Source organism: Triticum urartu, chromosome 1, assembly GCF_003073215.2.
Source record: "Triticum urartu cultivar G1812 chromosome 1, Tu2.1, whole genome shotgun sequence".
NCBI lineage: Eukaryota > Viridiplantae > Streptophyta > Magnoliopsida > Poales > Poaceae > Triticum > Triticum urartu.
In genome coordinates, this window is record NC_053022.1 from 408,616,605 (window position 1) to 408,626,658 (window position 10,054).

Sequence of the window (10,054 nt, forward strand, 5' to 3'; positions counted from 1 at the left end):
TTTTCATATTTGAGTTTTCTCAAATTTTGAGAATAGGATCATTTGATTTTTATTATTTTATCATCAATTATTTGTATTACAAAAATATGAGAGAGGGAATAAAATGACTTCCCCAAAATAAAGAAATATTGAGGATTTAATAATAAAATCAAATAAAATTTTATTTCGGAGTTTTTCGTTATTTTATTTGAATTTAGGAAAAATGTGCATTTTTGAAAATTGCATTTAAGCCCCAAATAAATGTTCACCTTGTGAGGCTTGATTTTAAAAGCCCGGGAAAATTTATTTCGGGATTTTTGGAGTCCGTTTAGTATTTCTTTTTATTTTTCTTCAGCGCGTAATTATTTTAAAAAAACGCGCACCGACCTAACTGGGCCGTGTCCGCCTGGGACTCTGGCCCGGGCAGGCTTTAAAAGCCGGGGCAGCCCAGCCCCGAGCCAAACCCTAGCCCGCCGCAACTCGAACCCCGCACCGCCGCCGCCAGCGCCGCCGCCGTCGCCGGAGCCGCCGCCCGCCGCCTCGCCGACCCGCCGCCCGAGGTCGCCTTGAAATCCGTGCCGCCGTTTTTTTCGAAAAAAACAATTCGGTTTTTCCGTCGGTTTTTTTTAAGTTTCGGTTTTTTTAATAGATCGGTTTTTCCGATTTATTTAATTAGCGAGCGTTCGTCCGTTCGTTCGTTCTAGAGAACGTACGTCTTTTTCTTTTTCTCGGATTAAATTCGCGATTTTTCTGATCGCGATTTCTGATCCGATTTTCGTTTTAGTATAACTTTTCGCTCGTTTATCGGAATCAGGCGATTCAAGCATCTGGAGTTTCGTCTCGAAACCCTCTATCCGTTTAACTAACTTAAACAAGTTTTTGCTACTGTAAAATTTGACTTAGATCTAGATTAGTAGAACAAAGTTGTTTTCTTCCACCGTTTGACTTCCGTTGGTTCGTTCGATTTGATTCTTTTTGCAAACCAGAGTTCTTAAGTTGAACTTTCTGGTTAGTTCTCTTACTTGAGTTTTACCTATGCATTAGATGAGTACTTATTGTATGCTTGTTTGTTTGTCTGCGATAGAATACCCGGAGTGTGCCGCATGTTACTTCGAGTCGGTAGGTTTCGCGGATCATCAGCAAGGCAAGTAACACTTTGATCATAGCTTTTCTACTACCCAGTTTTATTGCATTAGATCAATCCTCAAACATTGCATGATTAGGATCTAATTAAATTGTGGGATGGGAAGTATTTGAGGTAGTACCTATCACCTGTTATATATATCAAACCTTTGGGAGTTACTTCTACGTTTGCCATTATGCCATGCTATGCTAGTAGACGTGGATTGGATGAGTGATATCCATGACAGATGTGAGTTTGTTAATTAATGGTTTATCTAAGGTGGCAACTTAAACACACATCTGGGTGGATTGAGGTACCTGGGTATTCCAGGATTGCCTGTTTTCTTTTGGACCGCCACCCAGGCTCAAAGGAATCATGAGATTTTTCATGCTAGAAACTTCCGTGTGCAGCCACAAGATATTATGGGCTCTAGCATAGTTGACTAAGTCGTGCAAACTCTTACAGTGGTAGACTAGCAGATGTAGGGGATGTAGGTGGTACGGTCTACCCGATCGTAAGGTGCTAGCGCTTCTGAAAGACTATGTCTCGGTCATCCGTCTTCTCAAACACCATGTAGTGCGAGAAACAAAACGGAGGCGATCGAGTCTTGTGGGGAAAAGTGTGCAAACCTCTGCAGAGTGTATTAAACTAATCATGGTTAGCCGTGTCCCCTGTTATGGACATCTTGAGTATCTAGTACCTGGATTATCATGTGAATCTCAACATGTTACTCTAAATTAATTTTGTTGGGTTTTGTTAATGATGATGTTTAATTGGGATTGAGGATTCTCTCAACCATTCTCAATGTTTAACAACTACCATGATAGTTAAATAAATTTTATTCTGTTGTTGTAGGGGAAAATTGGCTTTACGCAAAACTGTAACCATAGAGCTTTCCACCAGCCAAATATGCATATAGTATAGCTGTTTCATTCCATTACTCTCTATGTGTTACCTTGCCAGCATATTCCATGTGCTGACCCGTTTCGGGCTGCAACGTTAATGTTGCAGACTTTGCAGACGATGATTAAGGAGTTTTTAGGTCGTGGTTCTATACTCAGTGATGTCGTTGGAGTTGATGGACTCACTTATCTTCCAAGCCTTCCGCTGTTATCGTTATTACACTAGTAGAAAAAGGGGCTTTGGTCCAGCCAGAAAATAGCATTAATCCTGGTTGCATTACGAACCGGGACTAATGTGAGCATTAGTCCCAGTTCAAGCGGCGAGGGAACCATACAGGCATTACTCCCGGTTCAAATGGGACCTTTAGTCCCGGTTCGTGGCACGAACCGGTACTAAAGGGTGCGATGCCCATTAGTACCGGTTCGTGGCACGGTGCAATTTTCAAATCCTACCCCCCGGTGCATCGCCTTTTCAGTTTTGTAAAAAGCAAAAGAAAATGACAGAAACTTCAAAATTTTAAATCCTTCAAGAGGTAATTATGTTACTACATCTACTAGTTAGGAAAATTTAAAAACTTAAATTTGGACATGTTTTGCAAAAAATGTAGGGAAAATGTAAAACGGCTATAACTTTTGCATACGATGTCGAAAAAAAATGGAAAAACGGCCTGTTTGCAAATTATTAGAATCCTCAAATTCTAAAAGGAAAAAAAGTTATGCTCAAATTTCAGTTTTTTTTGAATAATTATTCAAGAATATTAGTGTTACTAAATAATTATTCAAGAATATTAGTGTTACTAAATAATTATTTCAGTTTTTTTAAATTTTGGTCAACTATGGTCAAACTATGGTCAAACTGTGGTCAAACTGTGGTCAAACTACTTATTCAAGAAATATTAGTGTTACTAAAGAATTATTGATTTTTAGAACAATAGTTTCAAACTCAAACAGTGAAATGTGTGACTTCATGCTCAAGCTAAATTCCTGAGGGTTAATAGGATTGCCATCTTACTATTGTTAGGAAAACAACAAGTGCAGACTTGGAAATGAGGGAGAATAGAACTCGGAAGTTATGCGTGCTCAGGCTGGAGTAGTGAGAGGATGGGTGACCGTTCGGGAAGTTAGATGATTTGGAATGATGAGGGGTGATTAGAGATTAAAGGTTAAATTGAGCAGTGATGAGGGGTGATTAGAGATTAGAGGTTAAAATAATTTAGAAATTTGAAATTCAAAAAAAAATTCAAATTTTTTTTAAAAAAATTCAAAAAAAATCATAAAATATCCTTTAGTACCGGTTGGTGTTACCAACCGGGACTAAAGGTGGACCTCCAGGCAACAGCCACGTGGAGGGCCTTTAGTCCCGGTTCCAAGGGGAGGCTTTAGTACTGACCCTTTAGTCCCAGTTCTAGAACCGGGACTAAAGGCCCTTATGAACCGGGACTAAAGGCCCTTTTTCTACTAGTGTTAGATGGCCTTAAGCCATATTTATTGTAATAAGTTCTCTATTGAGACACTCGATGTAATAAGTGTGTGATTGCTACTCTGTTATAAATCCTCCGAGTACTGTGTGGTGTCAGCATTACTGATCCAGGGATGACACCGGAGCACAGAGATTGGACCGTTTGAGGTCTGGTCGCTACAGAGATGGTATCAGAGCACACGTTGACTGTAGGACACGACCACTAAGCTAAAGACCTAGATCACTACCTACTCTCTTCTCTTCTGACTCCTCATCTTTTCTACTCTTTTAGGATGGCGGATGCAAGGAACAAGTTCACGCAACCGGATGAAGATACACCCTTTGGACGTCACTTGAAGGAAGTCACTAGATACCTGAACATAGGAGTACCAAGCTTCACCGGAACCTACAACACCACTTTACCTGAAGAAGAGCGCTGGATGATTCAAGTTCAAGTACCAGGAAGGACGTTCATGCCAGTCACCGAGCCCATAGAGTTTTCTTTTGATGCACCAACTTGGAATCTAGGAAAGGGCATGGCAGCTCACATCGCCATGGGACGCATTGGAGAAGTCTACCGCAATGATCTCAAGGATACTATCTACCAGATTTATGGGCGCCGAGATGAACACTGGGAGATGATCAGCACCAGGAAGGATAGATTAGTTGCAGTTTTTATCCAGGAGTTAAACCAGCACATTCGATGACAGGAGAACCAGATGTGCGCCGACATGATAGACGTGAAGAAGGCAAGGACAAGAATCAAGGAACTGGAGGAAGAACTCAAGGCTACACATGAAGATTATGAAGAAGAAATTGAGGTATTAGTGGACAAGAATGCCGACCTAACAATGAACATCGGGATATTTATGGGAGGCCCTACACCAGTAGATGAAGACGAAGAACCCAAAGAGATACGCCCGGAAGAATACATCATCATCGACGACACTGACTCGGACCCAGATGATAGCGATGATGACTATGTTGATGAAGCCGGAGCAGATATCATGGAGTCTGCAACCGAAGAATATTTTTAGACCACCTCATCAGTAGTAGTAGTCCACCATGTAAATACTATAGTCCGAGCACTTTTGCGATAGTTAGATCGATTGTATGCCCTTGTTTGATTGAATGAAGTGAATTGTTTGCTTTTGCCTCATGTGCATATGGGTAGTGTTTTCTCTTTAGACCTCTCTATTCTTACATCTCATCTTTTCTAAACCCTCAGATGCCTCCGAGACGTGACCCTGGATTTACCTTTCCACCGGAGTTCACCCAGTTGATCCAGCAGCAGAACACATTGATGCAGTTGCTAGTCGAGAATCAGAATCAGGGGAACAACAACAACAACCCACCACCACCACCTATTGATCACTTAGCCCGTTTTATTAGGCTGAACCCGCTAGTGTTTTCCAATAGCACCGAGCCGATAGTAGCAGATGATTGGCTCCGCAAGACAGCTAGGGAGTTGACCACAACAGGGTGCACAGATGCGGAGAAGGTGAAGTTTGCCGCACATCAGCTTGAAGGACCCGCAGCATCATGGTGGGAGAATTTCACAGCCACTTTCTCTGTCGACAGTGTCACATGGGACCAGTTTCAGCAGGCTTTTCATACTGCCCATGTTTCAGCAGGAGCTATGGCCATGAAGAAGCGTGAGTTTCGCAACTTGCGCCAAGGAGGACGAACAGTTGGCCAGTATGTGGAGGACTTCGGTAAATTAGCACGTTATACCCAAGATGACGTTGCTACGGATGCAGCTAAGCAGGAGAAGTTTCTGGAAGGACTAAATGATGAGTTGAGCATGCAGTTGATGGTAGCAACCTTCAACAACTACCAGGAGTTGGTAGATCGTGCTCTTATGATTGAAGGGAAGCAGCAGCAAATTGAGAATCACAAGAGGAAGTATGGACAAGGAAAGTACAATTCTGGAGCTCAGCAGAAGCCAAGTTTTACCCCTAGACCGGGAGGACATTTTTATCATACCCATGGAGGAGGTAGCTCGCACAATCACAATGGCCCCAGGAATGGTAATGGTAATGGAGGAAGCAACGGCCAGAACCGTACCAACCCATCAACCGCAGCCAAGAAAGACCTGACCCAAGTCACTTGCTTTAAGTGTTCGAAGACCGGACATTATGCAAATGAATGTCCTGAATTACAAAATGGAAATAGCAATGGAAGCTATGGGAAGAAGCCGAACCCTTTCAACAAGGGACAGGTGAACCACGTTAGCGTGGAGGAGGTTGAAGCTCAGCCTGATGCAGTAATAGGTAAGTTTTTGGTTAAGTCATTTACTGCACTCGTTCTTTTTGATACTAGTGCATCGCATTCATACATCTCAAGGGGATTTGTGGATAAGTATAACCTGTCAACCCAAGCCCTTAGGTCACCCATGTTAGTAACCTCGCATGGAGCAGAATATGTGGCTAGTCGATGGTGTGATCGGTTACCATTAAGGATTGGTAACTATGTTTTTTCCTCAGACCTAAGAGTATTGGAATCCCAAGGATTAGATGTGATATTAGGCATGGATTGGTTATCAAAGTATGAAGGGAATATTGAATGTGCTAGTAAGTCAATCTTGCTTACCACCCCAGAAGGGAGAAGGATCAAGTATGTATCCTGACATGTGCCAAAGAGGACTCAAGTAAATTGCTTATCATGAGTTGTGCAGGAGGAAGTACCAGTGGTAAGGGATTTCCCTGAAGTATTTCCAGAAGAGTTGCCAGGCATGCCACCGGATAGAGATAATGAGTTTTTGATTGAGTTATTGCCAGGCACAGGGCCAATATCAAAGAGACCATACAGGATGCCTGCAAAGGATTTGGTGGAGATTAAGAAGCAGATTAAAGAGTTACTGGATAAGGGATATATTCGCCCAAGTTCTTCTCCTTGGGGATCGCCAGTACTTCTAGTGGAGAAGAAGGATGGATCGTTAAGGATGGTTGTTGATTATCAAGGATTGAATGAAGTAACGATCAAGAACAAGTACCCACTACCAATGATCAATGATATGTTTGATCGATTGCAAGGAGCTAAGGTATTTTACAAGATCGATCTGCGATCAGGATACCACCAGTTGAAGATTCGAGAACAGGATATTCCTAAGACAGCTTTTACCACCAGGTATGGGCTGTATGAGTATACCGTTATGTCATTTGGTCTAACTAACGCACCTGCATATTTTATGAACATGATGAACAAAGTGTTTATGGAGTTCTTGGATAAGTTCATCGTGGTGTTCATTGATGATATCCTGGTTTACTCGAAGAATGAAGAGGAGCATAAGGAACATTTGCGATTGGTACTTGAGAAGCTCAGAGAACATCAGTTGTATGCCAAGTTCAGCAAATGTGAGTTTTGGTTGAAGGAAGTAGGATTCCTCGAAAACGCTATATCCGGGGAAGGAATAGCAGTTGATCCCACAAAAGTTGATACCGTGACCAAGTGGGAAGCACCAACCACGGTTGGAGAGATACGGAGTTTTCTTGGACTCACAGGATACTACCGGAGATTTATTGAGAATTTCTCAAAGATTGCGAAGCCTATGACGGAGTTGTTGAAGAAAGATACCAAGTTCATATGGATGGAGGAATGTGAGGCTAGTTTCCAGGAGTTGAAGAAACGTTTGGTTACTTCACCAGTGTTGATTTTGCCAGACCAGACCAAGGATTATGAGGTGTATTGCGACGCTTCACGTCGAGGACTTGGAGCGGTGCTTATGCAGGAAGGGAGAGTTGTTTCATATGCCTCAAGACAACTGAAACCTCATGAGTTGAATTATGCTACGCATGATTTGGAATTAGCAGCCGTAGTGCATGCATTGAAAACATGGAGACATTTCCTCATTGGAAACCATTGTGAGGTCTACACGGATCATAAGAGTTTGAAATACATTTTCACACAGAAGGAGTTAAACCTCAGACAAAGGAGATGGTTGGAGCTCATCAAGGATTATGATATGAGATTGCATTACCATCCCGGAAAGGCTAATGTAGTAGCTGACGCATTAAGCCGTAAGAGCCATGTCAATACATTAATGACGGGAGAAATACCAAGGGAGTTAGCAGAAAATCTTCGTGAACTATGTTTGGAAATAGTTCCGAGAGGCTATGTAGCAGCATTGGAGATTCAGTCAACTTTGATGGATAGAATCAGAGAAGCTCAGAAGACTGACAAGGAGATTGCCACTATAAAGGAGAAAATAAGCGAAGGAAAGGCTAAAGGATTTCATGAGGATGAGCACGACACCCTATGGTTTGAAGACCGTGTTTATGTGCCCAATGACCCGGAGATCAGGAAGTTGATACTGCAAGAGGCACATGCTTCACCATATTCGATTCACCCAGGAAATACCAAGATGTATTTGGATTTGAAGGATATTTTCTGGTGGACCGGAATGAAGAAGGATATTGCGGAGTATGTAGCAGTTTGTGATGTGTGTCAGAGAGTAAAGGCAGAGCATCAGAAGCCAGCAGGATTGTTACAACCATTACCGATACCCGAATGGAAGTGGGATAAGTTAGGCATGGATTTTATCATGGGATTACCCAGGACTCGTTCAGGCTATGACTCGATTTGGGTTGTAGTCGATCGGTTGACGAAGGTAGCTCATTTCATCCCGGTAAAGACCACTTACACCAGTGCTAAGTTGGCAAAGATATACATGACCAGAATTGTATGTCTGCATGGAGTTCCGAGGAGTATCGTATCAGATAGAGGAACCCAGTTTACCTCAAAGTTCTGGAAGCAGTTGCACGAAACTTTGGGTACCAGGCTAGAATTCAGTACAACTTTTCATCCACAGACAGATGGACAGACCGAGAGAGTCAATCAGATTTTGGAGGATATGCTGAGAGCTTGTGCGCTAGATTACGGATCTAGTTGGGACGACAATTTGCCATATGCAGAGTTCTCTTACAACAACAGTTACCAAACCAGTTTAAAGATGGCCCCTTTCGAAGCATTGTACGGAAGGAGGTGCAGGACACCGTTGTCGTGGGACGAAGTTGGAGACCGCTAGTTGTTTGGACCTGATTTGATTAAAGAGTCTTAACAGAAGGTGAAATTGATTTGCGATAGGCTCAAGGTAGCTCAGTCCAGACAGAAGAGTTATGTAGATTCTAAACGCAAGGAGACTGTTTACGAAGTTGGAGATAGAGCTTATCTTCGAGTATCCCCACTTCGGGGAACAAAGCGTTTTGGGGTTAAAGGAAAGTTAGCTCCACGATCTGTAGGACCATATCGAGTTTTGGAGCATATGGGAGAAGTGGCCTACAAGTTGGAATTGCCCGAAGGATTGTCAGGAGTTCATGATGTGTTCCACGTTTCTCAGTTGAAGAAGTGTCACACGGAGATGGCTGACATACCCTTGAGAGACACAGTGCCATTGGAAACAATTCAGTTGGATAACGATTTGACCTATGAGGAGAAACCAATTAAGATTCTCGAGTTTGCCAGCCGAGTCACTCGCAGCAAGGTTATCAAGTTTTGCAAAGTTCAGTGGAGCCACCCTCACCTATTTTCTAGCCAACCCGAATCTCGAGGGCGAGATTCATCTTAAGGGGATTAGGTTTGTAACATCCCAAATTTTCAATTTGGAATGTTATACATTAGATCATCATTGCATATTATATTTTAATTTTGCTTTTGGTTTGATCCTAGAAATTTCTACGCAACTCAAGGACCCACAGAGAGAGTTGGGGAATTCATTATTTTCATATTTGAGTTTTCTCAAATTTTGAGAATAGGATCATTTCATTTTTATTATTTTATCATCAATTATTTCTATTACAAAAATATGAGAGAGGGAATAAAATGAATTTCCCAAAATAAAGAAATATTGAGGATTTAATAATAAAATCAAATAAGATTTTATTTCGGAGTTTTTTGTTATTTTATTTAAATTTAGGAAAAATGTGCGTTTTTCAAAATTGCATTTAGGCCCCAAATAAATGTTCACCTTGTGCGGCTTGATTTTAGAAGCCCGGGAAAATTTATTTTGGGATTTTTGGAGTCCGTTTAGTATTTATTTTTATTTTTCTTATGCGCGTAATTATTTAAAAAAAACACGCACCGACCTAACCGGTTCGTGTCCGCCTGGGACTCTGGCCCGGGAAGGCTTTAAAAGCCGGGGCAGCCCAGCCCCGAGCCAAACCCTAGCCCGCCGCCCCTCGAACCCCGCGCCGCCGCCCGCACCGCCCGCCTCCGCCAGCTCTGCCCGCCGCCCGCGCCGCCCGCCGCCGCTGGAGCCGCCGCCCGCTGCCTCGCCGACCAGCCGCCCGAGGTCACCCCGAAATCCGTGCCGCCGTTTTTTTCGAAAAAACCGTTCGGTTTTTCCATCGGTTTTTCGTCGTTTTTTTTAGTATCGGTTTTTTTAATAGATCAGTTTTTCCGATTTATTTAATTAGCGGGCGTTCGTCCGTTCGTTCGTTCTAGCGACGTACGTCGTTTTTCTTTTTCTCGGATTAAATCCGTGATTTTTCTGATCGTGATTTCTGATTCGATTTTCGTTTTAGTATAACTTTTCGCTCGTTTATCGGAATCAGGCGATTCAAGCGTCTGAAGTTCCATATCGAAACCCTCTAT